The sequence below is a fragment of the Giraffa tippelskirchi genome, chromosome 6 (assembly GCF_054371585.1).
Source record: "Giraffa tippelskirchi isolate mGirTip1 chromosome 6, T2T-mGirTip1v1.2.pri, whole genome shotgun sequence".
Lineage (NCBI taxonomy): Eukaryota > Metazoa > Chordata > Mammalia > Artiodactyla > Giraffidae > Giraffa > Giraffa tippelskirchi.
The window spans coordinates 66,281,408-66,300,403 of NC_137280.1; the positions used below are offsets into that span (position 1 = coordinate 66,281,408).

At 37.1% G+C, this 18,996-nt stretch overlaps 1 protein-coding gene across 21 annotated transcripts in view; it reads right to left on the reverse strand.

Annotated features, from left to right (window-relative positions):
• The window catches only part of CYRIB (CYFIP related Rac1 interactor B), a 147,824-nt gene that overhangs the window by 46,493 nt on the left and 82,335 nt on the right, over positions 1-18,996 (reverse strand). For 12 of the 21 annotated variants that reach the window (XM_081504035.1, XM_081504038.1, XM_081504052.1 and 9 more), the window contains one exon: positions 2,238-2,277. The gene's annotated coding sequence lies outside the window, so the exon portion shown is untranslated. Of the gene's footprint in view, positions 1-2,007; positions 2,027-2,237; positions 2,278-18,996 lie in introns of all 21 variants that reach the window. The other 9 variants (XM_081504039.1, XM_081504047.1, XM_081504034.1 and 6 more) reach the window with 1 other exon arrangement.

The following is an 18,996-nucleotide window of genomic DNA, read 5'->3' on the forward strand; positions in this document are numbered from 1 at the left end:
AGACCAGGAAGGGACCATCCACATTGGCCTTGGACTGATTCTGAGCTTCCAAAGCAGTGAGAAATAAATTTCTGTTGTTTATGAACCACCTAGTTGGTGGTCCTTTGTTAAAGCAGCCCAAACTAAGACATGCACTAAAATGGAAGACTCAAGCTTGACCATCTAATCTTAGTAAGAATGTATTCTACAACATCTATTTATGCCAAGCTGTAATCGAGTCTCTGCTTAAATACTTCACTCTGCATGAGTACATCCAAAGAGGAAGTCTTTCTGTTTTCAAATGACACCTTTCTAGACTTGTCAATTTTTAAAAACTTTTTTAGAAACTTCAGCCAATAATCAAATGACACACACTTAATCTGACATGAACCCCACCCTCAACCACCACACAAAACTTGCATGAAGCTGAAACTTGTTAATTTCTCCTCCTTGGTCCCAGTTTTCACTGGCCTCCTGGAACCAAGCTAACCAAACAATCCCTGTGCCGCTTGACAGTGCAGCTTTTAAGAACATCTTTAAAATATGGTATCAGAGTCAGATTACAATGACAGAAAGAATCAAAGGACCACAACCAAAAACAAAACAGAACAAAACCCCCACAAATGTTCTATTCAAAACAAGCAACTGGAAGACACTTGGTGACATTTTACAAGTCTTGACCTTTTTTTGTGCTTCCGTAACACAAGCATCAGACCACTTACTATTCGCATCCTCCCTATGACAATTATGGCATTTCTTGTGTTAAACTTCAAGTATCTCAAACTGATACGTTATTTTTTACATGTTTATTTCATGTTCCTTGAACTAGAATGTGAGTTCTTTGAAGGCAGGATCTCTCCAAAGTTTAGCTCATCTTCTACTCCCTTTTCTACAGACTATGTTGCTGTTTCTGTGATTACTGATTAGCAAACAGAAGTTTTTTCAAAGCTATTTCTTTTAGGATATTTCTTAAGGAATGGATGTATAACTCTACTTCTTTAAGATTAGTTATACAGACATAAAAAACTACACTTACTCAAACATGATGGAGAAAGAAAGGTCTAACGGATTTTTCACAAATAGGAGTTCTTTATCTGAGGTTCAGAGAGAGAATTCGGTGATTTGTGAACCTGAATGGGAAACTTCTTACTAACCTTTATGTGAAATTTTGCAATTCCTTCAACTAGGATTATAGGCAACAAGTCACAGTAGGATTAGAAATACCTATTGAATGTGTCATTGATAAAAATCACAAGTATTTTCATATTACAATTACTGCAAATTCATCATTATTTAAAATTACAGTACTTAACAGAATTGTCACTGAAGCTTATTCTCTAATGTGAGAAGCATATGTAATTATCAAAAATTTGTATTTTTAATATTTGTTAACTGTATTTCAATAATAACTGGCTTCTTTTTTAATTCTATGCACTTTACTTCATAAAATCATGGATCATTATTAGAATTCATGAAACAACAACAAAATAAAAGGGGGGTAACTCCTGCCCTATAACAGAGAGTGTAGGTGAGGTGATTACAATTTTAAAGAATGGCCATAACTGTCATAATCATATCCATTCTAATAAAATGACAGGCGAGTTTTGAAATATAAATGCCTGCTTATGATTAGAAAAAACATAGAAAGGGACTTTAAGCTGATCATTTTTCACTTAAACAACACAAAGTATATCTATAGAAAAATTAATTTCCAAATACCTATCAACTTGTTATAATTAAAACAATCACAGGACTGTAAATGGTTAGGTACGCAGGACCCTTTAACAGTGACTATTTACTGTTGTTGCGTCCTTTACTTTTAAAAAATTTATAAAAGGACCAAAATCCATTATAGGTAGAATTCTTATCTAAGAAAGTATGTAAAAATGTCTTTCCTTCTAGCTAGCTTCAAAATAAACACATATATTTTATTTTTAACTACTAGAACTATGGCTTACACTTTTCCTGCTCCGCTATACTGGTGATAGCTAAAATGACTTAAAAAGGAATTCAAGGAAAAACACATACCTCTCCTACTGAAAGGAAGCTGTAAAAAAAAAGTTCCAATTAATCTACATTACTTCCCATTCTAAGCCAGAAACTAAACAATATAGGGTATTTCCTACAGACATTTTTAGCAGTTCAATAATATGCACAGAACATTTTCCTTAAATTATGTTTAGCAGGTATCATTTTTCTTTTAAACCATAACTTTTCACTTGTATTTGAATAATCATTTCCCCCAAAGACATATTTACCTTCAGCCAGTGCTGGTGATTCTGTTCGTGTCCCTCTTATCTGTTTAAAGAAAAGAAAAAGGAAGACAGTCTAAAACATTACTATAATTTAAAACAAAGTTTAACTTTATTAAAACTAACTTTAACCACAAAGTTCATCAATGCTATCATATATCACATCCATAAGCCATATCCTTCCCCTCTTGGGTTAACAACTATTTATGGAGGACTTACTAAGGCATTATCTTAAGCCCTGAGAAATATCAGTAAGTGATATACCCTAGTTGTCACCATCAAGATATTCAAAGACAAATAGGTGTACCAAGTACTCAGTTCTCATCATAGCTTATGAAGCAGGAGGTAACAAGAGAAAAAAATAAAGAAATTCTTTATTCAGATGCCAAGAGAAAAAACTAGTAATGTCTCTTTATTCTTGTAAAATTATCAAAAGAGGCATGTTTCTATATTCTTATCACAGTTTAAGTTCAGTTTCAATGTATTAGGAAATCAGTTTTACTGCAAGTACTAAGATCCTTATATTCCATGACAATAATGCCAGAGGCACATCTGGCAAAACTCACTGAACCACAAAGTCCTCTCGAGGACTGGTTTTACTATTTCAAAGCCTTATTAAATAATTTTAGGTGAAATAAAGTTTTCAGAATGTGTTTAACTTTGCAACTAAGAACAACTATAGCTATATGACTAGCTGAATTCACATAGAATGAGGGGAAACATTTGACTAATGTAACTAATCACTTTTATGAGAAGATTTCTTTCCCTATTTATCTGGTATAACCCAAGAGTCTGAGATTAACAAATATAACAAAACTTTCTATATATAAAAGATTGGTAACATCTTGAGGGAATTGGCAGTTTTCCAAGTGGTACGTGATCTGACACACTGTTCCCAAGGTGGAAATGTGGTGCTCTCTCTCTGACAGAGTAAAAAAAAAAAAAAATATATATATATATATATATAGACACACACATATATAGGAACCAAAAGATGAACAGCAGATTGGCAACCTTAGGGTCCACTGAATTAAAAGTTCTGATTCTAGGGGAGAAGGGAAGGCACTTCTGTCAGGAGATGCAAGAAGAGTTCTGAAGCAACAACCAAACAGGATAATAATGGGGGAGGGTCCTGTAAACTGACCCCTAACCATGAGGACTTATGGCAGCTCCTACACAAGAGACAGTATACAGAGAACCCAGGGGATTGGACTGAGGCTGCCATGCACACTGACAACTGTAAATGGACAACTATAGCAACCACAGCCCAGAAAGGATAAAGTAACCACAGGCACTGATCCCTTGGGGAAGAAATTCTGGGTCACTCTACCAGGAAAATGCTTCGGCCTGTTGAAGGGTGCTGGCTGAAGGTGAGGACAGTCTATAATTAGTAGCTGACTGAACTAATGAACATTATTCCGCTAACCTTTCTGTCATAAGTCTAGTGTAGAAACTGTGGTCAGCCACCATCTTGAAACCTTCATAGTAGGTGGAACTAAATGGCAAACAGTTAAATGGTGGGCTGGACAGGACACCCTCATGCCCCGCCTCTCATTTCTACTCCAGCTGAGGCGCCTCCCCGTAGCTTCTTGCTGCACTGGTGGGGCTCACTTCCTGCTCAGAGGCTTTGCAATAAGAGACGCCTGCAGGAACTCTTAGGCCATCCTGAGTCATAATGAACCTGGAAGTATGGAGGTGTTAATACCAAGAGCCTGGGCAATCACTGGCCACTGGGGAGATGAAGTCTGGTAGACAAACACCCTCTTCCTCCCACCAACAGGCATACTGTTCATATCTTCTCAGAGGGCTCCTTCAAGATCAAGCCCAAATGTTCACAGAAGTGACCAGGTCAATAATACTCCCTTAGACTGACTTTCCTTTTCTGTTTCACTTGCCCTAGTTGTCCAACTTCTGTTTCTTGTTAACATTTCCCCTAAGAAATCACCTGCCTAAAGAGTCCCTCTCCTGGGCTCTGCTTTAGGAGGTGAAAACAGGTCTAGACACTTGTCCTTCAGGACACCACACCTCCTTTCCTTTCTGTCCCACCTCACTGGATGCTCCCTCTTCATCTCCTGTGCTGAACTTCTCTGAAATCCCTGAACGCTGACATGTCCCAGGACTCAGTTGCAAATCCTCTGCTCTCCTTGTGACCTCATCCTATCTCATAACTTTCTGAATCTAAATTTAGCAAAATTTAAAACTTGCTCAAGTTTATCCAGTCCAGACACTTCTCTCCATCTCTGCACTTTCATAGCACTGCCTACTCAGTATCTCCACTAGGATGTTTTAACAGATAGCTCATAGCTCAAACTTAACATGCTCAAAACTGAACTCATCTCACTTCTCATGCCTGACCTACACGCAGTCTCCCCCATCATTTGATGACACTTCTATCCTTACAGTTGCTCAGTTAAAAACCTTGGATTTCTCTGCAATTACTCTTTCTCACATATCCCTTTTCAACTAAAACTCTCACTACCTAAAATCTTCATGCTTTCTATTCTACCTCCTATTTACTCACTGTTGAAGGTTGAGCTGCATTAACAGTATTAGATCTACTATTACTTCTGTATTCAAGAGCCTCTAGAACAGGTGGTGCAAAGTGAGATGCTGAGATCATGTCGGAAGTGCTAACTGGGGCTTCGTTTATAGAGTGCCATAGCTACTAACATGCCAGGCTAAAAAAGCAGGTGATCCACTGCTAGGTACCATTTTGAGACGTTATAAAGTAATTGAGTAAGTTTTGGAAACATTCAGTAGGCCAAAAGGAAGAGTCTGAGGGCTGTATTTGGTTGATGAACCATCAGTCTGCAACTTCTGCTTCAGAACTTTGTACTGTTTCTAATTGCTGCTATACTATTAATCCTTAATCTGTTGTTATACTTTTCCTCGATCAGACAGAAGATGAATGGGAGCTATTTATGTTCAAAGCCTAACCACTCTGGTTTTCCTCACAAGCTCCTCGTGGATCAATGCTACTACAAATGGAATGAATAAACACATTTTTGCTTTTCCTGCCAAAGGAAAACTTCCTTCCCTAAGACCCATTGCAGCCACCCAGAAATAAAACAAGTGGCTTGGCTGGCCACTTGCATAAACCACAGAAGAAAAACCAGTGCCACTTACGTAACACCATGGGGGAAAAGCTCTATTGATTCTGTTTAATTCTTAATAAATCAAGAAATAATAAAACACCTGTAATTGTTTTCACCCTTTGAAATCAAACGTCAAGTCATAAGTAGTGAATATTAGATAATATGTAAATTAGACAATCCAACATCTTATATCTATAAACCTAGAGGTTCTTCAAATAAGTGTTAAAATTTCTTTGCCTCCAGCAAAACATAAAATAGAAGTGTTACGACTTCAGAGCATTGTCATCCACGTTTACAGCCTTGTAGTATTTCAAATTATGGTACATAAATCTAACTGCATTAATAAATGGTGTTGAAATAATCCCATGGAAAAGTCCAACCTTTTCCACCTAGGTTGCAGTTCTCCTCCACTTGGTTGTATGATAAAATCTAACTGAATTCAATTTTTTTAAGTTCCCTTTAACATACACAGAGCAATTTAAAAAGCTATCTTAGAAATAGAAAAGAGCACTTGAAATAAAGGGCCTACTGATTATACTCACAGATCAGACAATGTTACAAAAAGTACATTATCACATAATTCCAACAAATACCTGATAAGTTTTAAATCTGAGAACTTGACAAGGTATTCTGTGTCTATTTGAGAAAAAGGAGACATGCAAGTCTATAAAAATTTTTTGAGAGACAGAAGAACAGGTGAGATGTATCCATCCTGCTGCTAAGTCGCTTCAGTCGTGTCCGACTCTGTGCAATCCCATAGACAACAGCCCACCAGGCTCCTCCGTCCCTGGGATTCTCCAGGCAAGAATACTGGAGTGGGCTGCCATTTCCTTCTCCAATGCAGGCATGCAGGTTAAGTCGCTTCAGTCGTGTCTGACCCTGTGCGACCCTACGGACAGCAGCCCACCGGGCTCCTCTGTCCATGGGATTCTCTAGGCAAGAATACTGGAGTGGGTTGCCATTTCCTTCTCCAGGATCCATCCTACTCATTAGTAATTAAAATTTTTTGGCCCTGGGATAGATATACAGTGAGGGGAAGAGATCAGAAATTAGAATAGGTCCAACTGAATTTAAAGGTTTAAAAAAGAAAAGACCCAACACCAAATATTTATCACAAAGTCTGCTTATGTATATACCACTAAAAGAGATATCCTAGGAGATACTATGATGAAAAAGATTGTGCACTCTAAAAATGTCTAGTCTTAGTATAGCAATTAGAATATTTAAGGTGAAAATGAGTATCATGAGAAATAGCTACACAGAGTGCTGCGGCAATCACGGAATTCCAGCTAGGAGTAGAGCCTGGAAATTAGGTATTAGGAAAGATTTTATGAAGCTATGGAGCTCTGGTAGCTGAAGTAGATTTTGGAAAATGAATACAATCTAGACAAGAAGAAAAAGAAGGTAGAAGGTACAAAAAGAACATTCCATGTGAGGAATGTATAATCATCACAGGGCAATGAAGAAAGAAAACTAATAAATCGTGATGAAGTAATTCCACACTAAACTAAGATACAATCTTCTCACCCTACATAGACTAGACAAAGAGTTTAACCTCTTAAAGAACAAGACACTGTTGTATACACTAGTGTGGCTGTGGAGCCTGAGCACTTGAGTCCAGACATGTCATCGGTGCTGCTGTGTGTTTATACACCAGGCTACCGCTGCTCCACAGTGTGGGGAGAAGACCCTGATCCCTAAACCCACCCATGATCCCAAAAGTGACATTTCTGTGCTGTGCCTGACATACAGATGCGGCCCCTCTCTGCAGAGGACAATCTGAAGAATTATCCTGGCTATACCCAACACAAATCTTTGTTGATATCGGTTAAAATTTTTTATGATATGTAGAGGTCTTGATACCCAATGCCAAATTGCTTTACATCTCAATCTATAATGCCATCAGAATTATGCATCCTGGAGATGAACTTCATTGTTTAAAAAGTAAAAGGTGTGCACTACGGTGTGTTTCTGCACATACACATACAATATGGTGCCTTCTTTCACAGTGTTTTTATTGAACTACTAAATAAAGTTGACTCTTTTTATTCTGCATTTGTAAAACTAGTCCTTTCTCATTTTTCTATCAAGATCTTACTTATTTTTAAGAGGATCACTGTCACTTTTGAACTCCTAGATCAGACACTCCGTATAAATGCATATGATAAAGTTAGACACTGTCTTCAAAGACGATATACTAGGCTGTCATTTCATAAGCACTTAACTGTGTTTGAGACACACTGTGCATGATTTATTTCACTGAAGACTAACAATCTAATCAGATTAAAATTATTTGCCTCTTTTCCTTGATGAGGCTTTAAAGGGTGAAGTAGCTTGCCCAGAATCACGAGAGAGGGAGAGGGGAAGGGAGGCAGGGAATGAGTGGGAAAATTATTTTTCAGAAACTGTTCAAGCAATAACAGTTATAATATTCCTCTCTGTAATTGTTGACTTTCTGTAAAGTCAATATTGGGTTAGCCAAAAAGTTCATTCGAGTTTTCCTGTAACATCGTATGGAAAAACCTGAACAAACTTTTTGGGTAACCCAATGTTACTTTCCCATTAACATCCTCTGTAAAATTACAATGATTCTTTAAAGAATAAACCACAGTACCATAACTGGAAAGGCTGAGGCAGTAGCTTCATAAAGATGACCACTAGGCTTTGGGAATGCTGTCCAGAACCTTCTTATTGATCTCTTGGCTGCTGTCATCACCAAGCCCTGATAACTGGACTTTCTACAATGGAATTTCTCTAAGACCTAAACTCAGGTATGTTTTGGAACACACAGCAATAAGCATACTGTAAGATGCATTTGTGGACAACAGGTACTGTGATCATGCCAACCTAAAGATTCTACAGGCTTAAGTACATTCTGTAAAGCAAATACATAACTCATTTTGCAGCTGCAAAAACTCAAATTCTTTCAAATAAATGTTTGTTTCAAAGAAAAGATACGAATTTTTAGTGTGGTTCATTTAATCTACTTCATATATTCAAAATCCAAAATAAAATTTACACATACGATTAAATTTTAAAGGAATTATAAGAAGAGTGGTAACAGGAAAAATAAAAAATTACAATTCTATATATAAAGAAAATACCATTTTCCCCCATGGTCAATTTTGGAAAAGATCAAATAAATATCTACTCATTTAATTACACATCCCCCTAAGAATATACAGGCTCCAAAATAATCAGTCATTGTATTAGCACTGAAATGACCATCCTTTCCAGCTTCTTCCCTGCTTCATCACCTCCACCCCTCCCACTACCACCCCTCTTTCCACTCCCACCCCTTTCCACTCCTAGTCCTACTCTGAACTAAAAAGTTAAAAAAAAAAAAAAAAATTGGCTCATCTCAGGAAAGCAAAGTTGGTTCAGAAAACCTAGAACTGCTTTTCACCACATTAACAGATGTAAGCAAAAAGGACTGGCATATGATCAGGTCAAAGATGCAGAAAGAGCTCTTCATGAAATGAAAATGATTTTAAAATGATTTATGTTTAAAAAAAAAAAAAAACCTTAGCAAAATAAGAATAGAAAGAATAAAAGATGTCTACCCTTACCAAGGCCTATAATAAATAGTCCTTAATGAAGAACTGTTAAACATTCCCTCTAAAATCAAAATGAGACAAACATGTCCACAATCAATACTTTTACTCAACACCGTATGCAGGTCCTGGCCAACTTTATAAGTTAAGAGAAAGAGATTAAAGGTTAAAAAAATTTTAAGGAAAAAACAATTCATGGGTTTGGCAAGGTAGCAATATTTTTATCAACATGAAAATCTCAACTGCATTTCTATTTTCCAGTAAAAAGAACAAAAGAGAATTTTCCCCACAGACACAATTCACAATAGCAAAAAGGAATCAGTAACCAGGAATAAACCTAACAAAAGCTTTGTAATTTCTGCATGGAAAACAATCATAAAACTTTAAGAAAGCCATAAATAAATGTAAAGACATCATGTTCATAAACAAGACAATACTGTAAGAAATGTCAATCCTAAAATCCATGTTAATATTCAATGCATTTCCAACCCAAATCCCCAAAGTATTCTTTTATAAAACTTAATACGCTCATGCTAAACTTTACATAAAAAAGCAAAAATCAAAAAACAGTCAAAATGCTCAAGAACTCAAAACAAGACAACCTGCTCAATCAGACATCAAGATGTAAAGTGAAACAACAGTAATTAAGACAGAATGGAATTAATACAAAGACAAACTGGCAAATGAAAGCACAGTCGAAAAGCAGAATGCACAGTCCAGGAATACATACGGACCTTTACGAAGAGGAAGCAAATGCTCAGGGACTGCACTACAGATCACTGGGGAGAGACTGCTGCATAAATGGAGCTAGGGTGATTGACTGTTCATAAAGAAAGTAAAATCTCTATGCAATACCACACATAAATAAATTCGCATGGGATTAAAGACTTTAATTTGAAAAGCAAAAACTCAAATTTTAGAAGAAAATACAAAAGTGGTTCTTTATAATCCCAAGGTAGGGAAGGAGAGCTCAATTTAGATAAAATATTAAAAGTATTAACCACAAATGAAAAGACTGATAAATTTTATTATATTAGCATCAAAAACTTCTGCTTATTGACACTTTAAAGAAACTGAATATACAAACCACTAAGCTACAGAAAGCTATTGATGACATATGTAACAGAGAAAGGATCAGTATCTAATATGTAAAGAACTGCTAAGCTCAGTTAAGAGCAAGACAAAGAAATCAATGAAACAATGGACCAAAGTCATAAAGAGGCATTTCAATAAAAAGAAACACAAAAGTTAAATCCTCAGTCTTGACATTTATAAGCTAAAACCACATGAAATACCATTTCACACCCATTTGATTAGTAAAAATTAAGAGCTTTAACAAGAGTGTTGACAAAAATGTTTATCAACAGGTACTCCTCAGATACCCTGAATGTGGGATTATCAATCGATAATCACTTTAGGTGATAATTAAGTGATTATCAATCACTTTAGGAAACATTTGGCATTATCTTGTTGTTCCATGTCCAATTCTAACTGTTGCTTCCTGACCTGCATACAGGTTTCTCAAGAGAGGTCAGATGGTCTGGTATTCCCATCTCTTTCAGAATTTTCCACAGTTTATTGTGATCCACACAGTCAAAGGCTTTGGCATAGTCAATAAAGCAGAAATAGATGTTTTTCTGGAACTCTCTTCCTTTTTTGATGATCCAGCGGATATTGGCAATTTGATCTCTGGTTCCTCTGCCTTTTCTAAAACCAGCTTGAACATCTGGAAGTTCACAGTTCACGTATTGCTGACGCCTGGCTTAATAGGAAAAGGAGTACGTCAAGGCTGTATATTGTCACCCTGCTTATTTAACTTATATGCAGCAGAGTGCATCATGAGAAACGCTGGGCTGGAAGAAACACAAGCTGGAATCAAGACTGCTGGGAGAAATATCAATAACCTCAGATATGCAGATGACACCACCCTTATGGCAGAAAGTGAAGAAGAACTAAAGAGCCTCTTGATGAAAGCGAAAGAAGAGAGTGAAAAAGTTGGCTTAAAGCTCAATATTCAGAAAACTAATATCATGTCATCTGGTCCCATCATTTCATGGGAAATAGATGGGGAAACAGTGGAAACAGTGTCAGATTTTATTTTTGGGGGCTCCAAAATCACTGCTGATGGTGATTGCAGCCATGAAATTAAAAGACAGTTACTCCTTGGAAGGAAGGTTATGGCCAACCTAGATAGCATATTTAAAAGCAGAGACATTACTTTGCCAACAAAAGTCCGTCTAGTCAAGGCTATGGTTTTTCCAGTGGTCATGTATGGATGTGAGAGTTGGACGGTGAAGAAAGCCGAGCGCCGCAAAATTGATGCTTTTGAACTGTGTTGTTGGAGAAGACTCTTGAGAATCCCTTGGACTGCAAGGAGATCCAATCAATCCATCCTAAAGGAGATCAATCCCGGGTGTTCATTGGAAGGACTGATGTTGAAGCTGAAACTCCAATACTTTGGCCACCTCATGCGAAGAGCTGACTCACTGGAAAAGACCCTAATGCTGGGTAGGACTGGGGGCAGGAGGAGAAGGGGACGACAGAGGATGAGATGGTTGGATGGCATCACTGACTCGATGGACATGGGTTTGGGTAGACTCCGGGAGTTGGTGATGGACAGCGAGGCCTGGCGTGCTGCAATTCATGGGGTCGCAAAGAGTCGGACATGACTGAGCGACTGAACCGAACTGTTAAAGTGAACAGTCCTACTCTCAGGTATACACCCAGAGAAACTCTTGTATATGGATGCCAGGAGAAATGTACAAGCATGCTCAGAGAAGCACTATTTGTTACAAAAGAAAAAAAATAACAAAACACTGGAAACAACCTACATGTTCAATGATAGGAAAATGAATACACTGTAACTTTTTCACACAATGAAAATTTACAGAGCAGTACAAAGGAGCTACAATGACTGAGAAGGATATGGATGAATTTCAGAAACGATGAACTCATCAGAAGTCTTAAGAAGATTACATAATGATTTTTACACAGCTCAAAAACGGCACAATTAAAATACATATTATTTAGAGACACAGGCAATTGTGATTTTTTTTTAAGCTATATAAGTGATAAACACATAATACAGGAAAAGTATTTTCCTTTAGGGGGCAGCATGGAGACTGCATAGGGAAGGAACAAAGCAGTTTCCTAGACCTTAATCAGTGGTGATTTCACTTTATGCTTATTAACAATTTATAACTTATTTATCTTTCATATATGAAGTGTTAAAGCACATTATAAGATGGTTCAGGTAAAATGATTTTGTGAATTCTTGATCTGAATGTCACGCTTATAGTGACAGGAAACAGCATGTTTTCTCCTATCAGTGTTAAAACAACAAATCTACATGCAAAGCACAAAGGTGAATGATACAATTTACTACTCTTTCAGGAATCCGCTCCAGTTTCAAAATAGCAGAAGTTTTTGAGATAGGCCTTGCCTCCTTCTAAAGTGTTTACAGTAAAAATCCCTCTTATCTCCATCAGAATAATCAGAATCAGAAGTTGTTCAATTCAGAAAAATTCTTCAGATAGATAGATAGATATAATATATATGCACATTTATCAGCTAATCCTGCTATGAAGACCAAGACACATTCTTTGAATACAAGTCATTTCTAGAGTACTGAACACGATTTCCTGCATAGCCTACTGAGATTTTTCAAGCTCTCTGTGGTGAAGGACAGCTGTTTCATTTTTAAATTTTCCACTCATGGTTGAAAGGGAAAAAACCCAGAACACTAACATGATAGAGTTAAAAAAAAAAAAAACAAAAAACCAGAATACTAAAAAAAAGAAAAAAAATAAAGTTTTTAAAAGACTTACAAAATACAAATTCCAATTCTCTGCAGACTGGCAACAGTTTATGAACTAGCGTTGGTTTACAAAGTATAACATATAAAGCATGAACTTAGGAGCCAGGCTGTCAGGCTTAGCTCCAAACAAGTTAATCTCTCTCTGACTTTGCTTGTTCATCTGTAGAGGGGATAACAAACAGTAATACCTACTTCAGTGGGTTATTGTGAGGAGTAAATGAATATATGCTTAGCACTTAAAACAGTCCCTGACATACAAGTAACCTATAAGTGTAAGCTGATGCTGTTGTTGTTATTGTATAAACCATACCCACAAATACATGTTTTCTAAAACATCTGGTTGCCTCTTTAAAATGTAATGAGAAATGAAGACAATGAAAACAGAATGTTTTATATTTTTAAGTTTCATAATTTTATACCAATCTTTTATATCATTATTAGTGCCCGATCACAACACTTCTCTCACAGTCAATCAGTGATTGGTCACTGTGAACATCTTCTGTCCAGGTCACACAAAGACTGCAAAGCACATAGTTGTGTCTCCTCCTTGTCTCCCAGTGACAAACCCACAGGACATTTTACAAAAACGGACAGCCAAACAAGAGAACTTGACAACAAAGATAAAATTACAGTACAGAAACAGAAGTGATAATGTCGGAAGTCAAATTCTAATAGAACATAAGTGGGGTTATAGAAAAAAATAGCCGACTGCAAGAATGCTGACACTTGTCGCCATTAAGGAGACTAAATATGTAGTCAGAGGAACTCTGTGGAGACAAACTTATCAACAAGAGTGAGGAAAGTGGTCGTGAAGAAAAGGACGAAGATGTCCCACAGGAAGTGATGCCAGCAAAACAAATTCTCATTGAAAGAACTCAAGAGTGTGTCTTATGACACTGAGAAGGCAATGGATGAAATGCTGGAAGCTGACCCAGACCTACAAGTATGACAATTTGGCCAAGGCATAAAAACAATACTCCATATTGCAAGCTATACCACAAGGGGGAGGAAAGGCATGTGATTTCACACTTTCAATTACAGCAAATATTATAGATCTAATCCATGTAAAAATATATAAATATCAAAAGGGCTAACCTACATTAACAAACGAAAATGGTCTTTCGGAAGCAAAGAACACAACGTCCATCCACTCACGTCCCTTTCTACAGCTGGCTGTTCACCGAGTGCCTTTCAAAACCACACTTCACAGTAACAGAATCAGAGACAAGTCCACCATTGGAAAATCCAAAGTCCCAAGGCTAAGTCCACTTTTTAATTTTCTCTAGCCATTTTTCCTACTGCTGGAAATATACAACATAAGCAAGTGTTTAGCAGCAATATCCCCAAAGTGCCAAATATTGAGATAATGCTCTACAAAAGTATGTATTTAAGTGCAGTGTATTCTCAAACTTCTGGGTCTGAACTGCAATACCACAAATTTCAAAATACAGATGGTTATACTGAGTCATCTATGCAATTTTTAAAAAAAGCTTTATTCCATACACTAGAGTGAAAAAAAAAACAACAATCTATGCAAAAAAAAACTAGGAACTACTAATAAAATCAAATGTACACAACACACTCTTAAAATTGCTTAATCCTTACATAACATTAAAAATTAAGTGAAGTAACTGGCAAATCCTGGCTGTTGTAAAAGGTAATTTGTGTTGCTTACAAACAACATAAGCCAGTGCGCCATTCAGTATGGGCTGCTGCAGCATGCCATGAACCAAGCCAGCACTAAAGACCTGATCATGCTGGGCCTGTGAGCTTCAGAGAGAAGGTCTGTGCCTGGGATGTCACACTGTGCTCTCCTAATTCCAGAGAGTTCTGTGACCAAAACATTTAATCATCTTCCCGACAAAACTACAGATCCACATGTAAGGTAATTTGACAGAAAGAAAACCTCAGCTTTTAAACTTGAAGCAAGAATCTTAAATTTCCCAAAGTTTCAATTTCTTCATCTATAGAAAGGACTATAATATGTATTCATAAAATTGAGCGACCCAGAAATAAAAGTTCGAGGGGCACTTATTCCACTGTCTGGCTCTTTTCCCAGGTCTTAACATGTCACATTAGGCCAAGAGCACTCCCTCTGCAGGGATGCTGTCACTGCCATTCTTGTAGTTTTCAAGGCCCAAAGAGTTTAAGCAGCACCAGAGGTTAGAGAATTTCTGTTTGTCGATTCAACACTTTATTGTGTCCCTAGCCATGCTTGAGATACAAAGAAATAAGCCAAACTTTATCCTGAAAGAGGCTAATGACTCCCTGTGGAAAATGATACTTGCACATGTAAAAAGTAACAAGTCCTTAACAATTCTGCCCATACTAGATCACTGTTACAGATCACAATTATAATAGAAAATTTATAGAAAATTCCACAAGAATCTTTTTTCATGGGCCCCATGACACATCATATCACTAGTCATAATGTCTGGCTCTTTTCCAGGACCGAAAGCCTGTTCACTGTTGTATCTCCTGCACTAAGCACAATGCCTGACACATTGTAGTCTCCAATGTGTATATGCTGGCTGAGTGAGTGAGTGAATTAAGCAAACAACGTGATAAATGATTTAAGGGTACCAGAGTAAATGTGACTTATTTAGAGTTATGGCTTCATAAGACTGGCCATTCTGCCAAAAAGATTTCTTTAGGAAAATGAGAGATAAGGAGAGGTCATTTAAAAAAAAAAAAAAAGTAATGGGCTAACTAGTAAAATTTAGAAAAATGTGTTATTTCCCCTATTTAAATTAATAAAAGAGATTTTAAATAAAATACTCTCAAGTGGGCACCATGGTTTTATAGGTAATTGTTCTTCCAAGCTAACAAAATTAATTTAATTGCAGCAAGCAGATAACCACTTTGAAGAGATACTGTATACCTGATAGGTAATATTACTTCTCAAATATCTGTTTAAGCAGCCATCAAACAGCAGATATTTTCAAAATTATTAAAAAATGCTGTGTCATACTATCTTCTTTAAAAAATAATGCTACTGTTTAGTAATGGCAATTTGACAAAGATTAGAAAAGGACTTCCAACACCAGATGTCACATGCAAGGCAGAGTATGAAATACTGAGTAATATATTTGAAAGATGGTAACGATAACCCTATATGTGAGACAGAATAAGAGACACAGATGCATAGAACAGTCTTATGGACTCTGAGGGAGAAGGTGAGGGTGGGATGTTCTGAAAGAATAGCACTGAAACATGTATATTATCATATGTGAAACAGAACATCTTTCCAGGTTCGATGCATGAGACAAATGCCCAGGGCTGGGGCAATGGGATGACCCAGAGGGATGGGATGGAGAGGGAAGTGGGAGGGGGGTTCAGGATGGGGAACACATGAAAACCCATGGCTGATTCATGTCAACGTATAGCAAAAACCACTACAATATTGTAAAGTAATTAGCCCCCAACTAAAATAAATAAATTTATTAAAAAAAAAAAAAGACCTGTCCTCAAGAAGCTCCCAGTCTGAGAAGACAGGTAAATAAATTATGACCATACAGTGTAATTAAGTACAATGCTACACTAGAGCTCTGTGGATAAAATACTTTCAGAAAACAGATGAAGAAGTAATTGAATTATGCCTAGAGGACAGTGTTAGAGAAAGCTAGAGAAGTGATGACCTTTGATTTTGCCTTTTATGTTTAAAAACACCACCACTACTAACAACTTCCAAAGATATTTTTTAGATAGTTTAAATTAAGTAAAACATTTTTACAGGATTTCTTTAAGCATACCCATTAACCTAGAAAAGGAGAATATTCTTTCCTCCTAAAAGAGGCATTTTATTTTTTAAATTAATTTATTTATTTTAATTGGAGGCTAATTACTTTACAATATTGTGGTGGTTTTAGCAATACATTGACATGAATCAGCCACGGGTGTACATGTGTCCCCCATCTTGAATCCTCCTCCCACCTCCCTCTCCTTCCCATCCCTTTAGGTCATCCCAGTGCACCAGCCCTGAGCACCCTGTCTCTTCCATCGAGCATGGACTGGCAATCTATTTCACATATGATAATATACATGTTTCAATGCTATTCTCTCAAATCATCACACTCTTGCCTTCTCCCACAGAGTCCAAAAGACTGTTCTATACATCTGTGTCTAAAAGAGGCATTTTAAATGCTATCCACCTGATTTCTAACAAGCGGCACAGAATAGATTAATGCAAAAGTCCTTAAGAAAAAGCTTTGTTAAAATGAGACTGAGGCAACATCAAGAATCCCACAGAACAACAGATTAGATATTTCAGTCACACTAAGTAACAAAACTACACCAATTTTTTCAACAATTATTATCGCATTTGCTATGCATGTTTAAACTTTAATTGTCTTTTATTTCCACTTACTGGAGAGTTTAGTTAATTTCAGATACTGACTATTCAAGTCTGAACTTACAACAAGGGGGAAACATATCAAAAAAGGACACATACCTTTTATTGTAATTATTTCACAATATATGGAAATCAAATCATCATGGTGTACGCTTTAAACTTATGCAGTGATCTATGACAATTATTCCTCAATAAAACTGGAATAAACAAAGAATAAGGGAAAAAAATGTACTATTCTAAAACTTAGTCTTTAATGACCAAAGTGTGTGTGTTAAAGCTTTATGTTTAAAACACTGTCCAAACATGCTACACATCCTAAGATAAAATTGATTTTTTTTTCTGTGTCTATCTTCTCTTTGAAAAAAAAAAACCTTACATATCTTACAGCTTTTCTCTTAGGAATGAAAGTAGCCATATGATATCTAATGGATTTAACAGATACAAAACATCAATACACACAAATACAAAAGCATCACATCATACAGCTTAATTTCTCAAAACAGCTGGTAATTTCTTAATAGAATGCTGTTTTTCCTAACTTCAAGAGGCTTTGCAGAGATACATAAGTGGAAAATAGTCAATATTTCCACATTTTGGCATACATAGTATATTACCTCATGCTGCCTATTATGCAGTAAAGAGGAACTGTCATAGCCTGAAATTACTGTCAACATATACACATACCATTTTGTGGTACATGCTCACAGCAGTGTATCTGAGTGTTACTCTAAAACATTAGTATAAACACAAGAAGACAAATCAATAAAATAAAACTTCCCCAACCTATGCAGAGAAAAAAAAGTTAGTACTGTGCTATCTTTATTTTCTAGACTTAAACACCTTAGTTTAAATGATTTAACAGGTTAATATCCACAAGCCAAATGAATGTATCATTGCAACACAATAATTAATTGCCGTAATTAATACTTTCACATCATCAGTAATTTTTACGTACGTATTTTTGACTGAAAAAACAAACAGAAAAAGCTGGTAGGCACCACTTCAAATGAGGGATCAAACTTAGTATCAAGAAATGTGACAATCATTGTATGCCTTCTCATGTGATACATGGAGAGATCCTCAATACTACCCTCTGGAAAATACTTATCAAATATGCTATACCTCAATCTATCCATAAGGAGACATAAAACAGAAAAATCCAAATTACAGAACAACTGCTAAGACCATCTGCCTGGGTGAGAGGCAGCAGGTGTGTGCGTGCTCAGCTGCCCAGTCATGTCCGACTCTTTGGGACCCCACGGACTGTAGCCCACCAGGCTCCTCTGTCCATGGGATTTCCTAGGCAAGAATACTGGAGTGGGTTACCATTTCCTCCTCCAGGGGATCTTCCCAAATCAGGGATCAAACCTGTGTCTCCTGCATTGGCAGGCGGATTCTTTACCACTGAGGTCACCAAAAAGAGCAAGAGTTCTATTCACGTTAAATGTTCCAGATCAGTTCAGTTCAGTTCAGTGGCTCAGTCGTGTCCGACTCTTTGCGACCCCATGAATCGCAGCATGCCAGGCCTCCCTGTCCATCACCAACTCCCGGAGTCTACCCAAACCCATGTCCATCGAGTCGGTGATGCCATCCAACCATCTCATCCTCTGTCGTCCCCTTCTCCTTCTGCCTCCAATCCTTTCCAGCATCAGGGTCTTTTCCAATGAGTCAGCTCTTCACATCAGGTGGCCAAAGTATTGGCGTTTCAGCTTCAACATCAGTCCTTCCAATGAACACCCAGGACTGATCTCCTTTAGGATGGACTGGTTGGATCTTCTTGCAGTCCAAGGGACTCTCAAGAGTCTTCTCCAACACCACAGTTTAAAAGCATCAATTCTTCGGCACTCAGCTTTCTTTATAGTCCAACTCTCACATCCATACGTGACCACTGGAAAAACCATAGCCCTGACTAGATGGACCTCTGTTGGCAAAGTAATGTCTCTGCTTT